The sequence below is a fragment of the Meles meles genome, chromosome 4 (assembly GCF_922984935.1).
Source record: "Meles meles chromosome 4, mMelMel3.1 paternal haplotype, whole genome shotgun sequence".
NCBI lineage: Eukaryota > Metazoa > Chordata > Mammalia > Carnivora > Mustelidae > Meles > Meles meles.
In genome coordinates, this window is record NC_060069.1 from 41,198,553 (window position 1) to 41,224,256 (window position 25,704).

The window sequence follows — 25,704 nt, forward strand, 5'->3', positions numbered from 1 at the left end:
ACCGTCTGGTAGAGAAAAGAGACAATAAGTGGGACAATTAGGTAAATTAGAAATCATGCTGGACAGGGATTAAATACAAGGAGAAAAATGAAAACCAGGAGAGGGAACATGAAATATTGGGGGTGGGGGTGACATTTTACAAAGAGTGTCCAGGAAAGACCTCATGGAGGTGACTTGACTGAAGTCGTGTTGGAGGCCTGGGCTGGGAATTACCAGGCCCCTTCTGTTGTCCCCTCCCTGTATCAGCTGCTTACACCATGTGCCTAGATAGACCTCACGATCATCTTTAGGGTCAAGGAGGTGGGGCTTCTCTAAAACGTCAACTCTCAAATAAGAATGATGTGATGCCAAGGGAGAAGGTCCCTCAGAGCCACTTCATCCTTCAGTGGGGACGCTGAAGCCATGGTGTTCCAGCTGGTCTATGACTTAATGTGAGATCTGCATATCTGCCCATTTCCATGCTCTTCATCCTTCTCTCTACTGGCTCCTGGAAAACCACTTTCCCTTGGTAACTAAGTTCTTGGTCTGTTGGCTGCATCAACTCTGCCAGACACACCTGATTCTCCACAGCAGTTCTAGACAGAGTCTGGAACCAGTGCTCAGGGTGGGTGGGGCTGGGGGGATCCGAGATCAGAAGCAGCACTGCTCCAGGACAATTGCCAGCATTCCCACTAGTGGCACTACCATTGCCCTTAATGTCTCCAGCAGCATCCCCTCCCCAGTGCAGTCTATGATGTGGGAAATGAATATCTTGTATTCTCTTCTTAACTCCTCTGTTATGGGTTGAACTGTAGCCTCCAAAAAGTCATACTGAGCTCTCAACTCTACCACCCACCTGTGAAAGATCTTATTTGGAATTAGGGTCTTTGCAGATATAATCAAGTTGAGATGAGGTCATACTGGATTAGGGTGGGTCCTAGTCCAATGCCTGGTATCTTCCAAGAAGGGTGAAATTTGGACATAGACACAGAGAGAAGGCCACATGAAGATGGTGGTGGAGATTAGATGATGCAGGTAGAAGCCAAAGCATACCTGGAAATGCCAAGGATTGCTAGCCCACCGTCAGAAGCTAAAAAGTCAAGGAAGTGCTCTTCCCTAGAGTTTTAAGAGGGAACATGCTCCAGACTTCTGGACTCCATAGCTATGACAGAATAATTTTCTGTTGTTTTAAGCCTCCCAGTTTGGGGTGCTTTTGTTTTGGCAGCACTAATAAACTAGTACACCTTCTTATATAAAAAGTCTGGAGCCACCCATGAGCCACAGACTCACGGTCTTTCTCCCTGCATGTCCAGGTCCACAGCTAGGGAGCAGCTCCTGCCTCCCCCACTCCTTTAGACCCACCTGCAGTGCATATGCAAAGATCTCCCACAGAGCCCAAGAGAAAGCCAGTGAGGGGCCCCACCATCCCCAGTGTTTTCGGTACAATTTACCGACCAGTCTTGCTGTAGGTGCAATCTAGTTTATAAGGTTTGGCTCTAACCAGTCTAGAATCTGTTTGTAACCCTCATGAAGACTGACTGATGGGGGCGCCTGGGTGACTCAGTCAGTTAAGCGGCTGCCTTCGGCTCAGGTCATGATCCCAGCGTCCTGGGATCAAGTCCCACATTGCGCTTCTTGCTCCACAAGGAGCCTGCTTCTCCCTCTGCTTCTGCCTGCTTGTACTCTCTCTATCTCTCTGACAAATAAATAAATAAAATCTTTAAAAAAAAAAAAAAAGACTGACTGATGGGCCCTCTGAAAGGTCTCAGGGAAGTACCACCCATGGGAGATGGGTCACTCTCATGGGTCCCATTGTGGCCTGTTAAATGGGAATCATCCCACTAAAAGGCTATTGGGCAACATGGACCAAAGACAAAAAAAAGAGGATCACACCTTTCGACCTAGTAATACTCTTCTCGGAATACAGTCCAAGGAAATGACACAACGGAAAAAAATAAACCATTTGCACAAAGATAATTATAGCTATGTTACTCACAATAGTGGGATAAAAACTGGAAACGTTTATTGCAGAACAGTTAAAAGAGAGTACCTATAATAATACCTAACATTTCCCAAACCCTGAATATATGGCAGGCATTGTGCCAAGCACTTCCCTTGGATCATCTGGTATAACCCTCACAAAAACACTATGACATATCTGTATTATCCCCAATTTAGAGATAAAGAAACATGTTCAAGGGTCACACAGCTAGAAAGTGGCAAGGGACTGCTATCTTATGTCCTCTTCTTAGAGTCATGACTATGGCTGGTGATGTGAAATTGGACAAGTTCTTTTTAATTTTCCTAAATTTCAGGCCACCAGCTATAAAATGGGAATAGGAATAACACCAAATGACTGACAAAGACTGAGTGTGAAATGGGCAAAAACACTAAATAAACTTGAAAGCCTTATCCAAATGAAAGGGACTTAGAGCCACTCGATTATAACTCCAAATACCTTACATGGCAGGAGTCTAAACTGTAGCCTATTTTGCATGCCAAGCTGAACAGTATGAAGTTTTATCTTTTACAGAGAAGAGAATCAACATTGTGCTTTAAGCCAGAGGAGTTATAAGCAGAGCTATGATTTAATGCCGTTTTAAGGTATGATGGTATGAAGTTACCACAGAGTGACAAAACTGGAACCTTATCGAATTCTGACCCTAAACAAGTTTCACGAGTTCTCTCTAGTAACAGCCCTGGTCTGGTTTCTCCTGAGGGTGTGCAGACTTGACCTGGAAGCAGCATTCTCCTCAACTCACTGTCTTTCTGCAAGAAAGGAAGAAGGCAAAGATCCCAGAGCACCCAAAGAGGCGGGGGCAGGGAAAATGTTCTGATGGCCTTTGGAGAGGACTTTCCTGGCCCTTCGCTCACTAGGTGGTTGGAAGGATGGTGGGAACATGTTCTGCCAGAAGTAAGAGCCTGTATGTGTATAGAGGAAGGTTGTTTTTGTCGCCAGGTCTCAGGGGCCTGACACCATCAGATCCCACGCAATCATGCCATCGGTTCCACTGACAGGGGTCTGACACAGGCCCACAACCCCGCTGCCATCCCAGTGAGTCAGCCTGAATAAAGACAGGAGGACCAAGCAATCCAAAGCATCACCCAGAGCTGGCAGTTAGCTCCTCTTTGTTCCAGAGCAAAATCAAGAGTCAGCCCTACTCATCCTCCAGTTCAGAAACAACTGAGGAGGGAGAAAGTGATGGACACTCGCTCTCCACACACTAGACTTCTAGTGGACTTTCTCAGTGTGTTTGCAATTTGTTGGGCATTTCTCCATAGACTTGCCCACATTCCCAGCTTTGGATCCTTCAAAGGACCTCCTCACCTACCCCGCCCAGGAGAGAGAGTGAAAGGCTTCATGTAAACCTCACACTGTTGGGAGACTGTGAGCATCTCCATGTTAGAAATGAGGAAATGAAAGTTCCGAGTAGCTAAATAATTTCCCAGGGTCACCCATCTAATGAGTTGTTGAGCTGGGATTCAAAACTGTGTCTGTCAGTTGTAGATCCCAGTCCCTTCCCATCCAGCGTACATCTAGCTCTCCTAATCAAGGAGTAAATGCAGCCGAGATGGACTCTGCAATACGCTGGCCCGAAATCTGTCTGCCGCACCCCACCACCACAGCATGAGGCGGTCAACACAGAGCTGACCCGTGACACACATTAAGGTCCCAAGGGTTCACCTTCAGGAGCCAGATGAGCCAGGCCCTCCTGCTCCACCTCTCACACACACAGAGACACCCCTCTGTATGAGACCATGGCCCGGGAAAGGGGTCAGTCAAGCCCTTTTGGAACACGAGCACTGAGCCAGCATCCGGATGTCTGCATCCTGGACCTGGCAGCCACTCTACCAACCACAACCCTCAGGAAAAGGAGAGTAATTAGGAAGCAGCGCCCCACAGGCCAAACTGAAGTCATGTTTCCAAAGTGGCCTCCAAAAGGTGAGATGAGGGTCGCCTGCAGTGACAGCGCTTGGGCGCAACTCCTCCACACCACACCTCCATCTCCTCTGGGCCCCTGATGACACTATAAAGGGCATTTGGAAGAGGCACCATGAACAGGCATGGCTGTTTCCATCCAGCCCTAAATGTTTAGAGCCCTCCAGTATGTGCCTGACGGGACATGGGAGGTGGTACTATTGAGGCCCTCTTCCTGGGAAGCTCCCAGCTCGGTGACAACACAAGCTAAGAAACAAAGACTGGACCAGGTACAGACCAGGTGCACTACACTAAGCGGCTTTACCTAGAGGCTGCAAGGCTGGTTCAACATCTGAAAAGCAGTCCACGTAATTCACCATTAGCTAAAGGAGGCAGGGGTAGGCAAACTATGGCCAAATCCAGCTTGTTGTCTATTTTTGTAAACAGTTTTATTGAAACACGGCCATGCCCAGTCATTTACATATTATCTATGGCTGCTTTCCTGCTGCAACTGCATGACTGAATACTAGCGATGGAGGAGGGATGGCCTACAGAGTTCAAAATAGTTATCACCAGCTCTTTACAGAGAAAGTTTGCCAACCTTGACTAAGTCCTTGGGAGAAAGCCCTCTCACCCATAAAACTGCAGCAACTCCAACTGCCTCTGCTCCTCGCTCTACACATCAGATCCAGAGGCAGGTAAGCATTAGGATCCCAGACTATCAGAGCCGGAAGAGCAGACCACTGCCTTCATGAGGGAAGTAGTCCAAGGCCTGACTTCAGCTCCTCCTTCCCACTGGTCCCACCCACAAGCTGAAGCCTCAGGGTACTCGGCAAGAATCTGGCACATACTTTTACTAAAGATCTCATAGTAAATGCTTGGAGGTGGAAAAACTTGTTCTACACCTCCACGTTCACCTTCCCAACCCAATCACCCCAGAAAAGAAGAATGCTGGAGGCTTATGAGAAAGAAAGAAAGGTCTCAAATCAATGATCTAAGCATCCACCTTAGCAAACTAGTAATGAAGAGCAACTAAACCAAAGCAAGGAGAAAAGAAATAATAAAGATAAGGTAAGGAGTCAATGAAATTGAAAACAGAAAAAATAGGGGAAAAAATCAGTGAAACCAAAACCCAGTTCTTTGAAAAAAAAAAAATCAATAAAGTTGAACAGACCTCTAGAAAGAGAGCAAAAAGATACAAACTAAATATCTGGAATGAAAAAGGAGACAACACTATAATCTGTAAAGACATTAAAAGGATAATAATTAAATACTATGAACAATAACTGCACATAAATTCTATATTTTAGATAAAACAGACAAATTACCCCAAAATCACAATCTATCAAAAATCACTCAAGAAGAAACAGATAACTTGGATAGCCCTATATTTGTTAAAGAACTTAATTTGTAGTTTAAAAACTCTCCCACAGGGGCACCTGGGTGGCTCAGTTGGTCTGCCCTCAGCCCAAGTCATGATCCCAGTGTCCTGGGATCAAACCCTGCATCGGGCTCCCTGCTCAGCTGGGGGGGTCTGCTTCTCCCTGCTTCTCCCTCTCCCTCTGTCCCTCCTTCCTGCTTGTGCTCCCTCTCTCTCTACCTGTGTCTCTCAAATAAATAAATACCTTTTTAAAAAGATTTTTTTTAATTTATTTATTTGACAGGCAGAGATCACAAGCAGGCAGAAAGGCAAGCAGAGAGGGAGGTGGAAGCAGGTTCCCTGCTGAGCAGAGAGCCTGATGCAGGGTTCGATCCCAGGACCCTGAGATCATGACCTGAACTGAAGGCAGAGGCTTTAACCCACTGAGTCACCCAGGCACCCCACTTTTTAAAAATTAAAAAAAAAAAAAAAACCTCTCCCACAAAGAAATTCCAAATTCAACTACCTTCACTGGCAAATTATACCAAAAGTTTAAGGAATAGGTAATAACAACCTTATACAAACTCTTCCAGAAAACAGAAGAGGAGGGAACACCAAAAATATGAAATATATACAGCTATAAGGCTAGCAAAATATGTTCAATATTTATATCTGAGAAACTATAAAACATTGATGAAGAGACCTAAATAAAGGGAGAGATATAGTTTATTTATGTATCGGAAGACCTAATATTGTTAAGATGTCAATTCTCCCCAAACTGATTTGTAGATTCAATACAATACTAATCAAACTGCCAACTGGATTTTATATAGATGCCAGTAAGATGATTCCAAAATATATTTGAAAGACAAAGATCTAGAATAGCCAAAACAACTTTGAATAAGAAGTAAATCAAAGGACCTATACTACCTGATTTCAAAATTTACAATAAAGCAATAGCAATCAAGGCAGTGTGGTATTACTGAAAGGATAAACACATAAACCAATACAACCAAATTGTCAGAAATAGACCTATACTTACATGCTCAACTGATTTTCAACAACAATACAAAGGCAACCGAATAGGGGACAGATAGTCTTTTCACTACAGTGCTAGAATAATTGGACATTTATATGCAAAAAACAAACTCTATCTATACCTATACACCATGCACAAAAAATAACTCAAAATGGATCAGACTTAAACATAAAACCTAAAACTATAAAACATTGCAAATAGAGTATTGGAGGGAGAGGTTGGAAGATGGTCACTGAGGAGGAGCACCCTAGGCTCACCTCATCCCACAAATACAACTAGACAGCTATCAGATCATCCTAAATACTCCAAAAATTGACTTGAAGACTGGCAGAACAAAATCCACAACCAAAGGTAGAGAAGAGGCCACAGTGAAAAAGGTGGGACCTGCAGAGACATGGTGTGAAAGAGAAATGGATTATCCACTGCAGTGAGGAGGAAGCTGTGATCGCAGAAAAGGGTGAGAGATAGACCTGCACAGGGGGGGTACACAGGAAAATGAATCCCCATAGCAGTTGGCTTGGAAAGTGGGAGGGGCCAAATTCTGTGAGTTCTTGCAACCAGCAGGGCTTAAATCTGGGAATTTAGAAGTCATCAGGTGTGGCTAGTACAGAGCCAGAGGGCAAACGCATTCTGCATTTGGAGAAAAGGTAGGCAAACAACCCAAGGACACACAACATGGAAACTGGGATCTGAAGAAGCCTTGGGCACAAAATGGGGTAGTTATTTGGTCATCTCAGAGCACAGTCCCAGAGAGGCAGCATTCACAGAGGGACCCTTCTGGGAACAAAGCAACTGGCTGGCAACATCTCCCTGCCCTGCTCCTCAGCAAAAACACAGAGCCACCTGCAGGAATCAGCACAGCACTGACACCCGCTACCTAACTTGCTTACACCAAACCCTATCTCGCCCCCCCCCCCCACACTCCAGAACCACCCTCTCCAGTCACTCTTGCCTCAGTACCAGCAGAGTGGGCCTCTTCCCCCCAAAAGACCTGCCCAAACACCTGCCACACCTGTCTTGTGATGCAGGAATTTTATAGAACCTTGGTTCCAGCAGCAGTGGAGACATGTCTCATTTCAAACAGACCAGAGCATACCTTCAGTGTGACACATTCAAGCCAGGGACTAAAATACTGTCCATAACAGGCAAGGAGAGCCTCTGTAGATGACCGGCCTGAAGGATGAAGCAGCAAGGACAACAGAGCACAGCCTATGCCACACACATTAGAGACATTCCCAAAAGTGCCAGGCCCTGGGGAACAGGGGATGCCATATGCAGGACCTTTTCTTCATAAGGCCTTACCCTCAGGAACATGAGACATAGTTGATTTTCCCAATTTATAGAATCAGGCACAGAGACTTAGACAAAATGAAAAGACAGAGAAATTGATCTCTAGGACAAGGCCATAGGCAAGACCTAAGAAAACAGATATAAATAATATGTCTGATAGATAATTTAAAGTAATGGTCATAAAGATACTCACTGTGCTTGAGAAAAGAGTACAAGACAGGAATGAGACACTTAACACAGGGATAAAGAATAACATAGCAGAGATAAAGGGCTTGACAAATAAAATAAGAAACACACTAGATGGAATGAACAGTGGGATGGAAAAAGCAGAGGAACAAATTACTGACCTAAAAGAGTACTGGAAGGTAATCAGGTCAAAAAAAAAAAAAGAGAGAGAGAGAGAGAAAAACTGTGCAAAATAAGAGTAGACTTGGGGAACTCAGTTACTCCACCAAATATAGTAACATTCGTATCATAGAAGTCTCAGAAGAAGAGAGGGGAAAGGAGGCAGTAAATTCATTTGAAAAAATAATAAGCTGGAATTTTCCCTAATTTCAGGAAGGAAACAGATATTCAGATCCAGGGGGCAGAGAGAACTCCCACTAAATAAACAAAACCAGATCCACACCATGACATATTGTAATTAAATTGACAAAATATAGTAATAAAGAAAAAAAAATTAAGCAATAACACAAAAGACATTAACTTACAAGGGAAAACCCATGAGGCTAGTAGGAGATTTTTCAGCAGAAACTTTGCAAGCCAGAGGGGAGTGGCAAGATATATTCGGTGTGATGAATAAGAAAAATCTGCAGCCAAAAATATTCCACCCGGAAAGACTATCATTCAGGATAGAAGGAGAGATAAAGGGTTTTCCAAACAAACAAAAACTAAAGGAGTTTATAACTATTAAACCAGCCTGCAAGAAATATTAAAGGGCACTCATTGAGTAGAAAGGAGAAACCAAAATTGACAGTGTAAATGTAGGAAACACAAAACCAGTAAAAAAAAACGGTTATTTCTTTAAAAAGTCAGTCAAGGGACTCACAAAATAAAAAGGACATAAAATATAACAACATATACCTAAAATACAGGAAGGAAAGAGGTTAAGGATGGGTTCAAACTTAAACAACCATCAACTTATATAGACTGGTATATGCAGAAAATGTTATATATAAACCTAATGGTAATTTTATACCAAGAACTACTAACAAATATACAAAGACTAAAGAGAAAGATATCCAAATATATCAGTAAAGAAAATCAGTAAGACATGAAAGACAGAAAGACAAGAAAGGATCAAAGAAAATCTTCAGAAACAATCACAAAATAACATGAATATGTATATATATTTTATATATAAATCTATATACATAAAACAGTAATTACTTTGAATGTAAATGAACTAAATGCTTCAATCAAAAGACACAGGGTGGCAGAATGGATTAAAAATAAGACCCATTTACTCTGAAAAACAACCTGAGGGTTTTGAAGGGGCGGAGGTGGGAGGTTGGGGGAACCAGGTGGTGGGTAATAGGGAGGGCACGTACTGCATGGAGCACTGGGTGTTGTGCAAAAACAATGAATACTGTTACGCTGAAAAAACAAATAAATAAATCAAGAAAAAAAAAATAAGACCCATTTATATGCTGCCTACAAGAGATGGATTTCAGACCTAAAGACCCTTGCAGATTGAAAGTGGGGGCGGAGAAACATCTATCATGCAAATGGATGTCAAAAGAAAGCTGAATAGAGATACTTACATGGGACAAAACAGAGTTTAAAACAAAGACTGTAATAAGAGACAAAGAAGGACAATGTATAATCATAAAGGGAACAATCCAACAAGAAGATATAATAATTGTAAATATTTATGCCCCCAATTTGGAAGCACCCAAATATACAAAACAAAAACAAAAATAACTCATTGATAATAATAACACAGCAATAGTCGGGAACTTTAACAACCTATTTACATCAAAGGACATCACATAAAGGGAAAATTAACAAGGAAACAATGGCATTTAATGACACATTGAAACACAAGGATTTAACAGATATATTCAGAGCATTCCATCCTAAAACAGCAGAACACACATTCTATTCAAGGGCACACAGAAAATTACCTAGAAGAGCTCCCATAGTAGCGCACAAAACAAGCCTCAAAAATTCAAGAAGATTGAAGTCATACCATGAATCTTTTTCAGCCACAATGCTGTGAGACTTGAAGTCAATCACAAGAGAAAATTTGGAAATACCACAAATACATGGAAGTTAAGTAACAAGCTAGTAAACAATGAATGAGACAACCAGGAAATAAAAGAAGAAATTCAAAAGTATGTAGAAACCATGAAAACGAAGTGATCCAAAACAATGGTCCAAAACTTTTAGGATATAGCAAAAATGGTTCTAAGAAAAGTATATAGCAATACAGGCCTTCCTCAAAAAGCAAGAAAAATCTCAAATAAACAATGTAATCTAACACCTAAAGGACCTAGAAAAAGAACAACAAACAAAACCTAAAATCAGCAGAAGGAAGGAAATAATAAAGATTAGTGCAGAAATCAATGACACAAAAACAAGAGAACAGATCGGTGAAACCAGGAGATGGTTCTTTGGGAAAAAAAAACAATAAAATTGATAAACCTCTAACCAGACTTAACAAGAAAAAAAGAGACAGGACTCAAATAAATAAACTAACACATGAGAGAAGAAAAATAACAGCTAACACCACAGAAATACAAATAATTATAAGAGAATATTTGAAAAACTATATGTCAACAAATTGGACAAGCTATAAGAAATGGAAAAATCCCTAGTAACATAGAAACTACCAAAACTGAAGTAGGAAGAAATAGAAAATTTGAACAGACTGATAACCAGCAAAGAAACTGAATCAGTTATCAAAAAATTCCCAACAAACAAAAGTCTAGGACCAGATGGTTTCACGGAGGAATTCTACCAGACATTTAAAGAAGAAATAATATCTATTCTTCTCAAACTATTCCAAAAAATAGAAAAGGAAGGAAAACTTTCAAATTCATTCTATGAGGCCTGCATTAGTCTGATATCAAAACCAGGTAAAGACACCACAAAAAAGGGAACTAAAAGCCAATATCTCTTGTGAACATAGACACAAAAATTTTCAACAAAATACTAGCAAATTGAATTCAACAATACATTAAAAAAATCATTCACCACAATTAAGTGGGATTTATTCCTGGGATGCAAGGGTGGTTCAATATTCACAAATCAATCAATGTGATACATCACATCAATAAAAGAAAGATAAGAAACATACAATCGTTTCAATAGACACAGAAAAAGTTTTTGACAAAGTACAACATCCATTCACAGTAAAAACCCTCAATAAGTAGACTTAGAGGGAACATACCTCAACATAATAAAGGCCATATATGAAAAATCCACAGCCAACATCATTCTTAATGGGGAAAAACAGAGCTTTTCCCCTAAGGTCAAGAACAAGACAAGGATGTCCACTCACCACTTTTACTCAACATAGTACTGGAAGACCTGGCCACAGCAATCAGACAACACAAAAAAATAAAAGACAGCCAAATCAATAAGGAAGAAGTAATGCTTTCACTATTCACAGATGACAGGATACTATAAAAAGGAAACCCTGAAGACTCCAACAAAAAATTTCTAGAACTAATAAATTCAATAAAGTCGCAGGATACAAAAATCAATGTACAGAAATCTGTTGCATTTCTATATACCAATATTAAAGCAGCAGAAAGAAATTAAGAAAACAACCCTATTTACAATTGCACTAAAAGCAATAAAATATCTAGAAATAAACCTAATCAAAGAGATGAATGACTTGTCCTCTGAAAACTATAAAACTGATAAAGAAATTTTAGACGACACAAAGTAATGGAAACACATTCCATGCTCATTAATTGGAAAAACAAATATTGTTAAAATGTCTATACTACCCGGGGCACCTGGGTGGCTCAGTGGGTTAAGCCGCTGCCTTCGGCTCAGGTCATGATCTCAGGGTCCTGGGATCGAGTCCTGCATCGGGCTCTCTGCTCAGCAGCGAGCCTGCTTCCCTCTCTCTCTCTCTCTCTCTGCCTCTCTGCCTACTTGTGATCTCTCTCTCTGTCAAATAAATAAATAAAATCTTACAAAAAAAAAATGTCTATACTACCCAAAGCAATCTATACATTGAATGCAATCCCTATACAAAATACAAATTTTAGGATTGTTTTTTTCTAGTTTGCTAAAAAATGCTGTTAAACAACAGCATTACACTAGAAAAACAAACCTAAAATTTGTATGGAACCACATGAATCGCCAAAGCAATCTTGAAAAAGAAAAACAGAGCTGGAAGCATCACAATTCTGAACTTCAAGTTACATTACAAAGCTGTAGTAATCAAAATAGTATGTTACTGGCACCAAAACAGACACATATATCAATGGAACAGAACAGAAAACCCAGAAATAAGGCCACAATTATATGGTCAATCTTCAACAAAGCAGGAAAGAATAGCAAAAGGGAAAGCAACAGTCTCTACAACAAATGGTATTAGGGCAACTGGACAGCAGCAAGCAAAAGAGAGAAACAACCATTTCCTCTCACCATACACAAAAATAAGTTCAAAATGTATTAAAGACCAAAATGTTAGACCTGAACCATAAAAATCCTAGAACAGAATACAGGCAGTAACCTCTTTGATATCAATCATAGCAACTTCTTACTAGACATGTCTCCTGAGGCAAGGGAAACAAAGGCAAAAATAAACTATTGGAACTACATCAAAATAAAAAGCTTCCGCGCAGCAAAGGAAACAATCAACAAAACAAAAAGGCAACCTACCGAATGGGACAAGATATTTCCAAATGACATATCTACTAAGGGTTATTATGCAAAATATGTGAAGAATTTATCAAACTCAACATCCAGAAAACAAATAATTTGATTAAAAATGGACAGAAGACATGAACAGACATTTCTCCAAAGAAGACATACAGATGGCCAACACACGGAAAGATGCTCAACATCACTCGGCCTCAGGAAAATGCAAACCAAAACTACAATGAGGTATACTTCACACCTGTCAGAATGGCTAAAACCAACACAAGAAACAACAGGTAGTGAGTGGTGAGGATGTGAGGAAAAAGGAACCCCTGTGCACAGCTGGTGGGACTGCAAACTGGTGCAATCCTATGGAAAACAGTACGGAGGTTCCTCAAAAAATAGAACTACCTCACAATCCAGCAACTGTACTATTAGGTATTCACCCAAAGAATACAAAAACACTAAGTTAAAGGGATACATGTACCCCTAAGCTTACAGCAGTATTGTTTACAATAGCCAAGATATGGAAGCAGCCTAAATGCCAATCGATTGATGAATGGATAAAGAAGATGTGGTACATAAATATAATGGAATATTATTAGCCATAAAAAAGAATGAAATCTTGCCATTTGCAACAACATAGATGGAGCTAGAGAATATAATACTAACGGAAGTACGTCAGTCAGAGAAAGACAAGTACCATATGATTTCACTCATACGTCAATTTAAAAAACAAAACAAACAAGCAAAGGAGAAAGGAGAAACAGACAAACTAAGAAACAGGCTTGTAACTAAAGAGAACAAACTGATGGTTAGCAGAGGGGAGGTGGGTGGGGGGATGGGTGAAACAGGTGACTGGGATGAAGGAGGGCACCTCCTTCTGGGTACTCACGAATACCCAGTGATGCAGAGAATTGTCGAATCACTACAATGTACACTTGAAACTAATATAACACTGCATGTTAACTAACTGGAGTTAAAATAAAAACTTAAAATCAAAAAACATATCGGAGAAAATCTTAATGAGACCTTGTATTAGGCAAATAGTTCTCAGATACGACACCAAAAAAATACATTTTTTAAAAATTGATAAAGCACACTTCATTAAAATTAAAATCTTCTGCTCTGCAATAATAAACATGGTTGAGAGAATGAAAAGACGAGCCATAGACAGTCAGAAAATATTTGCCAAACAGGTACCCGATAGAGGACTCAAGTTCAGAATATAAAAGAATTATATATATCTCCAACCCCAACCATAAGGAAATAATCCACTAAAACCCAGGCAAGAGATTTAAACAGATACTTCACCAAAGATACAGAGATAGCAAACAAGCCAAATAACAAAGATGCTCAACATCATTATCATGTGTCATTAAGGAAATCCAAATTAAAACCCCAAGGATAAAGCTATCTGTATTAGAATATCTAAAATTTTTTAAATCTGTCAAATACTAAGTGCTGACAAGGATGTGGAAACTATACCCTTACGCGTTGCTAATGGGAATGCATAAAGGGACAGTCACTTGGAATAAACTTAATCAGTTTGACATGTTATTGTAATACACTTACTTTACTACCAGTATCCCCCTCCTAGGTATTCACCCCAGGGAAAAGAAAATCTATGTTCACGTAAAAACCTGTATGCCAACATGAGTGAATTACTCATTATCACCCCAAACTGGAAACAACCCAAATGTCCTTCAGTTGTGAATAAATAACCTTGTTGTACTTCCACACAACGAAATAAAACTCAGCAAAAAGGGGCCAACCTAACGAACACCCAACAAAATGGATGAATCTCAAACACGGGGTGCTAAGTAGAAGAAGGCAGACTAAGAAGGCTGTATACCATAGGAATCCAATTATATGGCATTCCAGAAAAGGCAGAACCAAAGGGACAGAAACTAGGTCAGTGGCCCTCCTCTTCCAGGAGGTAAGGGCTGACTACAAAAGCACAGGAGGCAATCTTCCGGGAAACCAATCCTGCATCTCCATTGTGATGGTGCTTATTAGACTATATATGCTGGCAGAACTCAGAACAGTACCCTAAAACGGGTGGATTTTATTGCATGTAAATTATACCACAAGTTTTTAAAAATGAGAAAGAAAGGGGCACCTGGATGGCTCAGTCGGTTACGCATCTGCCTTCAGCTCAGGTCATGATCCCTGGGTCCTGGGATCCAGTACCACATCCGACTCCCTGCTCAGCAGGGAGTCTGCTTCTCCCTCTCCCTCGGAGCTCTCTCTCTCTTTCAAATAAATAAAATCTTGAGGAAAAAAAATGTCTCTAAAAAGATTCCATCATGTGGCGGCACTGAAAAGTTACTGCGCATCTAAAACAACACCTGCCTCTTGTCAAGCAAGGGAATCAATCAAACAGCACCAAGGACTGCCCAATTTACCAGGATACAGACTTTTCAAAGCTAAGAAAATTTGGTATTGCTGACTCATGTGCCACCTATGATCAGCTGGGTACTGAATAATAATTTTTTTCAAAGCTCCCAGTTAACTTTCGGAAGATATTTGACTTTTAGCAACATGATTTATTTCTAGAAAAACCTGAACTGTAAGTCTGACCTAAAGGAAATGTAGATAAAGCTCTGGTATAATTTAACTTTCCTGAGAATTATTCTGTTAACCCTCAAAAGGCTAAAGATGTCAAAATCATGGTCACATACAAAACTGGCTAAGGACAGCAAAGACAATAGTTATGGGTCTTACTTATGACCATAAATGCAATAAAACTAATAAAATATTAGAAAATCAAAGCCAACAGGGTATTTAAAAAAAACAAAACTATACATATACGTCATGACCAAGCATTTACACAAGAACTTATCCCAGGAACTCAAGGAGGAGCGATCAATGAAAACTCATGAACACAGATTATGAAAAACAGCCTTTCAGGGGCGCCAGGGTGGGTTAAAGCTCAGTGGGTTAAAGCCTCTGCCTTCGGCTCTGATCATGATCCCAGGGTCCTGGGATCGAGCCCCACATCGGGCTCTCTGCTCCTCGGGGAGCCTGCTTCCTCCTCTCTCTCTGCCTGCCTCTCTGCCTAGTTGTGATTTCTCTCTGTCAAATAAATAAAATATTTAAAAAAAAACAGCCTTTCACCTTGAAATCACGTGTTAACTGTAATAGACAAACACAATTCAGAAGGATCTCTGTATTTTGACTGTAATAATGATGAGGAAAATGGCATACAATTTTATGGATAAAGGCACACTGTCATTTAGAAAATGTTCTAAAATTGAGTATATTAAAAGAAGTGTTTTATTCCTGAGAAACTATACAGTGATACGAATCTTACAGCCTAAGGTGACTTGGAATCAAGAAAATAGCAGTCATCTCCTTTCACCACACAACAATTACCTTTCCCTCATTAGCTAGCCTGAGTTGGTTTCATTAATTTTAACAATCCTTCCTAACATACAAATCACAGAAACAACTGCATAATGAAAAAGCCACCAAAATTGATTCCCAAATCTGGTTGACACAAGAAACACCTGGGGAGCTCTGGCAAAACAGAGATTCCCTGACTCCACCCAGGTAATCTGGGCTGGCCACTGGGGAGGCATGCATTATTTTGCAAACAAGGCTCCCAAAGGGACTTTGTTATCAGCTGGTTCTGGAACCTGCAGCCTGAGAAAATAGAGGCATGAGACGCATCCTTTCTTTGAAGTTTTTTTTAGTGTAGTTGTAGATTTAAAATTTTGCCATTAAAAAAAAATGAAACAAAAGATAAAAACATTCCATAATAATAAATGATTTATCACCACGGAAAGAGTTTTGCAGGGACTAATGGCTACGGAAGTCTAAACAAGAATAAAAAATTGAAGCTGAAGTGGTTAGAGGCAGACTCCGTGCTGGGGCAGCGCCTACCAGGTATTGGGAATTTAATGAATTCCCTGAACAAATATTTAAGGATAGAAGGGCTTGTTAGTGAAAGAGGCAAGTGAAGAAATTCCAGGAGAGGATATACTCATAGTCAAATACAGAGAGGAAAGTGTGTACTTTGGTTTCAAGGACAGTAAATGAACTAATCTCTTTGGTTTGGAGGTCAGATTATGGAGGCTCTTGAGCTTCGGGTTAAGATTGGCCTATAAGAAGCAGGGAGCCACTGAAGGTTTCTGAAGGCGATGTGAGGCAGTCAGCCTGGGTTTTAAGATAAACAAAGCTGGGTGGCTCAATCGGTTAAGCCTCTGGTTATGATCCTGGGGTCCTGGGATCGAGGTCCCCAGCTCGTTCTTGTGCTCTCTCTCTCTCTCTCAAATAAATAAATAAAATATTTAAAAGAAAAAACGATTAACAAAGCTATGCCACAGAGAGGCTCTGGTTAATACTCCAAGGTCTGGTTAGAAAAAATAGCAATACCACAGTAAAACCAAGGAATTCTCTGTGGGGGATAACCAGAGGGTCCCCAGAAGGAGGGGCTGAGGGGCTGTGGTCATCTATGACCAGCAGGAGCCCTAGATGGTTGACCATTCACAAGCAAAGGCCTAAGAACTCCCTAAAACAGTGTTGGTTGAAAGGCCATGGGGTAGTCAATAACAAGTGCATTCACTGCATGGTGCCCACCAGGGGGCCCCACTGTGAAGACAAGCTTCTGGGAGCAGCCCAGGGCAAGTCACAGAGTAAGGGCTGTGTCCCCCCAGGCACTCTGAAACCACGTGCTGCCTCCTCATTTACACATTCATTTCCACAAGCTCAGCAACCAAGTGGCTAAGCAAAGGGTCAGTCCACTGACACTAATATGAAAGCATGGAATGGGAACTTAAGGTGGAAAAAGGGGAAGGGTAGGAAGAGGTCCACCGTGGGCACGTTCTAGGGCTAGGCTTAGCACTCAGCTAGAAAAATGCATAAAGTTCAGGAGAGAAATTAGAATGGTTATAACCCCTGCAAAGATGGTGGATGAGTAGAAAGTGCCTTCTTACAGAGCGGCAGATTGGAAATCCTTTAAAATCTTTTATGGAGCATTTCAATTCACCCCATTAGCAAGTCCTAAAGAAGGCAGCCTTCCAGACTCTGGAGAACCAGGTGCAGATGATGGAACCAAATTGCGTCTGACCTCTTGCCTAGGTCAGACCCTCCCATCCCATCACCCCCTTCCATCAGAGTGGGGTGACTGAAACTCTGGCTTCTTCCAGTTCTGCCACCCAATGGCTTGGCCTCTGAGACCAGGGTTTCCCCCTCAGTGGGATGCAGGTGTCAGCTGGACTGGTCTCCTCCACCCTAAAGCCTGCCATTCCAGAACCGGGAAATAAGCTACCATAAATGAAGCACCAGAAAAGGACACAAAGCTCTGGGAACCCAAAAGTCTTCCATGGGTCTGGGCTTTCACGTTGGCTGTAGATTTGCTTCTCATTATTTTTGATCCATTATAAAATTAAAACAAATTTTTTTTTCAAGAATATTCTGGGCAGCAGAGGGAAAAACAAGCCTGGTATGAAAACCATTCCCCCAATAAATCTCAGAACAAGCAGGCCTGCATGGTTGAGAGCTCACCACAGGGTCAAAGGTATCGTTCCAGGTTCCAACAGAAGAGGAGCTGGAGCTTTTGGACACTCGAGCCAAGTGTTCCCACCCTCCTCTCTGCCGCTCAGTACCCAGCCTCCCTTCAGGGTCCTGCTCACGCCCACCCTCCAGCCCCCTCATCTTTGAGGCCTTCCCTGACCACCGGGCCCTGAAAGTTTGGCTACCCTTAAATCCCCCTCAGTCTGTACATGGAACTTGTCTCTGTTTTCTTCTTCATAAATGTTAGCTTTCCCCCCACATGGACCCAAAGTCTCTTGGACATACCACCTTTGTTTCATAAACCTCCACAGGGCCAGAGGGAGGACAGGTCTGTAATTAATGTTTGTTGGCTGAGGTACAGGCCATTCCAGAGACAAAGAGAACACTACTCGGTATGCATGGTAATAGTTATTTCTTCTTCTATGTCTCTTATGTTCATATATTCATTTAATTTTCATAACCACCTCCGTCGTCAGATGAGAAAACCAAAGTCACTCACAGGTTAAGTACCATGCCCAAGAACCAGAGCCAGTGAGTGAATGGCTCTGAACCCACGTTTGACACCAAAGATCACACAATACCCTCATGCTGCTTCTTCCTGCAGGAAATCTGAAGGAGAGCTACTCTGAATAGAAATCTCAGTCTCTCAGGGCGCCTGGGTGGCTCAGTGGGTTAAAGCCTCTGCCTTCAGCTGGGGTCATGATCCCAGGGTCCTCAGCAGGGAGCCTGCTTCCTCCTCTCTCTCCCTGCCTGCCTCTCTGCCTACTTGTGATCTCTGTCTGTCAAATAAATAAATCTTTAAGGAAAAAAAAAAAGAAAGAAAGAAATCTGTCTCCAAAAACAAATGGCAAAAATTACAAAAAGCATCCTCAACTATGAAAACCCGTAAACTTTGGTTCCCCAAAGATTATGAGCAATAACTCAGAAGATCCTAGATTGACAAATTAGCATCAGATCTGTTGTCCCAGAGTAGAGGCAGGGGTAAAGAGGCAGATCTAAAAAGAAAGGGAAATCTCTTCTCATTCCTTTTGTCTCCAGAGGGCTAAGGACCCAAGAGAAGAAGATGGGAGGAGAGGAAGGGGACAGAAGTACCAAAACTGGGGGGATGGGGACAATGATGCGAAAAACCGAGAAGCTGGATCTATACAAAAATCCCCACAGCTCCTTAGTGGGGTACCCACTAAGCCTTCACCCTCAGACATCAAGGGACAGTGAGAACGAGGACAATGAAAATACGGTGGTGTGAGCATCTGGAAATCCAGCCTTATTCCCATGAGCTGCAAAGAGGGAGCAAGGCTCACTGGCCCTCTTGCTGCCCCAGCCCCACTGGGCTGGCTGGCACTGTCCATTTCACATGAGCCAAAACCCTGGCACACCAGGTACATGCAGCAGGAAGGACGCACCTGCTGGTGCGTAGTGACAAATGCCAAGGTCTGCCCACGTTGAGACTGGGAGAATTACATTTGCTCAACATTCTGGCTTAAAATGAACAGAAAAATAGGAAGTCAAAACTCAATTAAAAAAAAAAAAATAGGAAGCCAAAGCTCATCTGCAGAATGGCACAAGTGGGAGAGGTGAGTGGCTGGCCCAGCAGACCCCAGCCCAGCACATTCACCTTCTTGTGCCTGTGGGACACAGAATGGGGAGTGAAGGGAAAGTGGCAGAAGTCACATGGCAGGTAAACCATCCAGTGACATGTGCAATGTCCTCATTCTGGATTAGTGCTATTAGTGCTGGATGGTTCCTTGATTCCAAGCCCACATGCCACCCAAGTGGCCTCTTGTACATTTCTCATGCCAATGGTCCTTTCTAAGGTTCTCTGGGTGCACCCTCTGCCAGTCAGAGGAAAATGACACGGCAGTCGATAGGCAAAGACAATGTCTTCCAGGGGTCGGGGAGAAGTTACTTTCTAAGGCTTGTTCTCTAAATTGTACTACATTTACAGAAAGGGTAGACAGGAAACTTTTAGGAATGAACAACTTTCCAACCTGCATGTGTTGGTTTGAACTGGGGTAGGGGCAGCTAGGCTTCCAAGTGGACTTCGTGTGTATTTCCAGAATACCAAGAAGTGCAAGAAGTGTTGTTCCCAGAAAGATACTAAATAAAACTCCACATGTTCATGGGTACTCTGGACCCTTACCTGCATTCTGAGCCTCTTAAAAGGCAAAGAGCCAAAAAAACCAACTAGTTTTACTCCAGACTCATATTTTGGGCGGAAACAGCAAGGGGTCATTCTTGTAGACCCTGAGTACACGAAGACTCCAGAGTGTTCACTTTCTAGTCCTCTGAGGCTGGTAAAGAGCCCTGGGGAAGGATCTCGACTCCTCCCTTATCTCCCGGCACTGCAAGAGCCCCTCTCTTCTCAGCACTGCCATCAGCCTCATTTTCTGACAAGCCTTTCCAGCAGACTCCCGTACAACTGCCAGCTTGGGGTCCCTGCCTTGCAGTGAATGGACCTGTGTGTCTGCTAAGCTCCCGGCAGGAGGTGCACCCACCTGACCCTGACCTTACCAGTTAGACCAGAAACTTCCCAAGGGTCTAGGCTGCTTGGCACATACTCCCTGAGATCTGGCCCCTGGAAAAATCGTCTCTTGCTGCAGGGGTCTGCAAACCTCACACAAAGAAAAACTGCCACAAGGCCCCAGCCCCCTCCTCAGTTAGCTGTTTTTGCACAAACACACACACACAAAGACCCACCAAAAAAAAAAAAAAAAATGAGAAAGGATGGACCAGCACAAACCCTCCACCACCGTGGGGTAGCTCTCCGGGCTCATGCCTCAGTGGTGTGTGAGGACCAGCATTGCTTTGTATCATCAATAAATGAAGGAAAAGACATGCACACCTTAGTGAAAAGGCTCTTGGGCGAGTCCCCTGAGTCTTCACTACCCAATCCAGCATCCAGTGTCCAGTCACTCCCCACCTAGAACCAACTCCCCAGGCCCCCAGTGGCTCTGCTTCAAGGCCCTTGGCCCACTGAGGGTGGGAGACAAAGAGGGAACCTCACTCTGGACACCAGGAGGGAACAATCCATGCTGGTCTAGGGCACTGTACCATCACCCACCATAGTCCCTGCAGTGTGAGGAAGAGACAAAGACAGGCTGGCAGAAGAGAGAAGGGAAGAAGGTCAAGAATGTAAGGGAAAAGAAAAGAGATGTAAAGAAAAGGATAAAAACAAAATATTTTATTTTACTAGAACTCAAAATGCCCTTTAGGAAGCCAGTACGTTTACCAGAAGCACCTACAGTTCCCCCGGACTCTCGCATTGTGGATACCTGATGCTTTGAAGTGTCAGGGGTTCCCCAGAGGGTCCTCTCAAGCCCCCCATTTGGAGACAACTTATTGACAAGTTATTTACTTTGACATAAAGGATTCAACTAAGTCAGGGAAGAACACATAGCCCCACTTAGAAGTGGGATTAAGCTCTAGGGCAGGCACCTAAAAGCTGGTGGAGGGGGCATATCCCTCACCCCATCCCACCCCACCCTACCCCAGCTCCCTGAATTGCAAGTGGCTACTTTTACCCTCTCTAGGCCCCAAAGACCTGGGTCTTTTTCCTTCAGGTTATGAAATATAGGGTGCTTCCCCTAACCAAAAAAGTCCTGGAAAACCTCTCCCCATCAGTCCACCTTCCGCTCTGCAGTACCACCGCTAAACATTCAGTCCTTTGGGGTCTCTAAGAGTGTTAGTAGCCACAAGTTCCAAGAAAGGGTTCTGCCTCAACCCCTGACAGCTAACTCATTATCCAAAATTCTCCAACCACAGTGATCTGTGAACAAGGGTCCCTCAGCCACGGAACCCCAGTAGAAGCTAAGGAGGCAGAGGGAGGGGAGGGGCTTGAGTAAGGAGCTGGAAGTGAGAGCAAGACTGCAACGCCCGACGCCCTGGTTTTGCCTGGGACCCCACAGCCGCCTCCACTGCCTTACTCTCCCAGACTCACTTTTGGGCTGGGAGGACCTTCACGTGGCACCCTGAATCCTCCTGCAAAGAGCTAGGGAACTGGGAGATGAGCCCACCTTTCTTCCTTGAGGGCTTCCGCGATAAGCACCCCTCAAATCGAACGCACCCCCTTTCGAATAACTCCTATCGAAACAACTGCATCACCATTTCCCAGCACCTCACCTCCCCAAAAGAAAACTGACTGTCCGGAGTCGCTGGGGTCTTTCCCTTACCCCCCCCCCCCGAAAAAAAAATCCTTCTTGCCGCACGTAGGAGCCCCTCTCTAACTGGGGAGCCCGGGGCAGGCTTCCGAGCAAGGGTCCCTACCCCCGACCCCCACCCTCGGAGAGTGACTCCCAGGGGCCGCGCCGGGACAAAAGCGCTGGGCGGGCTCACTCACCCGCGCGGCGAAGGCGGCCGGGTAGCCAAGGCACCGCGGTCGGCCGGGGCGCCCCAGCCGCAGGCGCGCTGCGCGGGCCCCAGGCTCGCTCCGCCACGGGCTGCAGAGCTAGCGGCTCGGGGAGCCGGTGAGGCGCGTCCCGGGCGGGCCGGAGGGGACAGGGGTGAGCGGCCGGCGACAGAGCAAGTGCGACACCGAGGAGCGAAAGCGCGAGTGTGCCGACACTGGGAGCGCGGCACTTGGGGTCGGACTCGGACTGCCGGCTGCGGCTCACACGCGCTGATTTGCATGTCGTTTGCATAGCGCTCCGGGAATGGACCTGAGGTCCTTCCCGCCACGCCCACCGTCGCTGCTCCTCGGAGCCCGGAGTCCAGAACGCGGAGCCAATGCAGCTCCAGACGCCGCGCCGCCCCAGCTTTCTGGGCTGCGGGTTAACGCGTTGTCTCGATTTGTTTTGTGTTTTCGCCTGAAAGACCACCCGATACAGGACAAAAGACGACCACTCACTGGAAAAACGCAGCGTAGACTTAAAAATTAATTCCCTTTCTCTCTGATGTTGCTATCTAGAACAATGAATCAAGTAGATCCCTCAAAAGGATACGGTTTTGTTTTTAGGATAAAGTATCGTGAAAAACTCAACTAGTTCACTTTTTTAATTGAACAAGTTATGTGCAGTTTTGTTCAATAGTTGAAGAAATACAAAATTGTAGGGGCGGCTAGGTGGCTCAGGTGGTTAAGTGTCTGCCTTGGGCTTGGTTCATGATCCCAGGGTCCTGGGATTGGGCCCAGCATGGTTCTCCCTGCTCAGTGGGGAGCCTGCTTCTCCCTCTCCCTCTGTGGCTCCCCCTGCTTGTGCTTGGTCTCTCTCTCTCTGTCAAATAAATAGATAAAATAGAGAAAGAAAAACAGAGAACAGAAAAAGGAAAGGAAAGGAATAAAAGAAAGAGAAGGAAGGAAGGAAAGAAAAAAAAATAAAAAGTTGCATTGTCTAGGATAAACGATTTTTTAAAAATGCAGATTCTGGAGCTGTGAACCCTACACTTTCTAGCTGCCCAACCACTTCAAGCAAGTGATCTGTTACTTGGTTTTCTTACTTCTAAAATGGGGTTAATGTAAGTGCCTCATAGGAATGTGAGACTTCAATACAAATACAGCAGGTAAAGCTCTTAGGAAAGTACCTAACGTACAGTTACTGTTAACTTCTTTTTTAGATTTTACTAATTTTTTTATTTGAGAGAAAGAGAAAAAGAGAACAAGGTGCACAAGCAGGGGGAAGTGCAGAGGTCGAGGGAAAGAGAGAGAAGCTCAAGCAGGCTCCACACTCAGCAAGAAGCCCAACTTGGGGCTCTATTCCAAGACCCTGAGATTATGACCTGAGCTGAAATCGAGAGCTGAAGCCCAACCATCTGAGCCACCCAGGTGCCCCCGGTTACTATAAAAGCTTAAACATGCAAGTATGATCCCCGTCTACTAAACCCAGAGTCAATCAGATCGAGGAGAGGAAAGAGGGAGGGATAAGGGGGAAGAATCTAAAGAAAGCAAAGAGAAAGTGCCCTAAGGTTAGAGATAGTCTCTGGAAAGTTCAGACTGGGATTTCCCACCCAACTCCATGGTCAGGCTAACTAGCCCCAGCTCTGAGAAAGCAGTTCTGCATCTTCTTTCTCCCCAGAAGATCCAACTTTGAATGCATTCTTCGAAACATCCTCTTGGGAACGTTCTGGAAAAACATAAAAAGTTCAACTAGCCGCTACTTGAAAAAAAAAAAAAAAGAAGAAGAAGAAACGAAAAGAAAAAGAGAAAATAATTGAAGTGTAAAGGAAGCAAAGTCTGTGTTGTGGCACGAAAAGCCCCAGATGGGCAGACCTGGTTGTTAGACCTACTTCTGGTACTAACTTTGTGGAGCTTACAAGAGACCCTTATTGTTTCTGGGCCTCCGTTTTTATATGTGAAATGAGGAGGTTCCATGGGACTTCCACCCCCCCTCCCCCCCCCCCCCCCCCCCCCCCCCCCGCCCTGGGCATCTTCTCTGAAACTTTAGCTCCAGGGTTCCTCTGATAGCTTCCCTTTGTTCTGTTTTAATTTGTAGGATACCTACAAAAATTTTTTTTTAATTCTTTTTTTCTTCTTTTTTTGGCTCACCTAATACTTAGTTTGCACCTGAAACAAAATCTATTGTAGAATTTCCTGATCTGTTCACTTGGATTCTGAGGTAAATATCTTTGCAGTCACCACCCAACTCAACAGAGAGAATTCTGCCAGCCATCCTGGAAGACTCTCCGTTGCCCCAGCCCAGTAAGAACCCCCATTCTGGGCCCCTGGGTGGCTCAGTTGGTTAAGTGACTGCCTTTGGCTCAGGTCATGATCCTGGGGTCCCAGCATGGAGTCTGCTTCTCTCTTTGACCCTCCCGCCTCTCATGCTCTTTCTCTCTCAAATAAATAAATAAAAATTAAAAAAAAAAGAACCCCCCAATCTCCTTTTCCCCCAAAAGCAACCACTAGCCCAGCTTTTATGGAATCACTTTTGCTAGTTTCTTTACAATATCATCTCCCAAGTGCATCTTGCCGTTTGTTTGTTTTTGCTTTTGTTTTTAGCTTACTGTGCCTTTTAAATCTTTGTTAAAATTATCAGTTGAAGAATTTAGGCCTTTTGACCCGTGGAGTTTCCCAGTCTGGGAATTGCACTTCTATGGGGCAATTCAGCATATTCCCATCCTTTGCATTTCCTGGAAATGGGGAGCTGACCTAGAGGCTTCATCAAACAGGTTTGATCCCTTTTACAAGACCGTAGGTAGGGGTGTTCTTTGATCAAGAGGCACATTATACTTGGTTTTGCTCTTTTCTAAGGTTAGCAGCTGTTAAGGCTTAATTCTTACATCCACGAAGTCTGTGAGGGTTACAAAATGATATTTTAATTCTGCCGTTCGGTTTTTATTAGCTGAATATATTTATAAGGAGATGTTTCCTTTCATCTAGTATTTGGTTACCACAAGTTAAGTTCATATAGGAAATGGATACATATTTGCTTCTTTATTTTACCCATTTCCAAGATAATCTGTCAAGATATTGTCATCCGTAGAAACTAATCTGTAAGTTTCTTTCTTGATATTATTAAAAACTCATGGATTTGGGGCCCCCGGGTGGCTCAGTGGGTTAAAGCCTCTGCCTTCGGCTCAGTTCATGGTCCCAGGGTTCTGGGATGGAGCCCTCCATCAGGCTCTTGGCTCAGCAGGGAGCCTGCTTCACACTTACTCTCTCTCTCTGCCTACTTGTGATCTCTGTCTGTTAAATAAATTTTTAAAAAAAATCTTTAAAAAAAAAAACAACTCATGGATTTAAAGATATTTGATAGATTCAATCTGTTGCAATTTTACTCCTTATTAAAGCTCAAATTGTCCCATCTTTGGCTGGTAGATAGCTTCCTTGCTACCTAATACTGC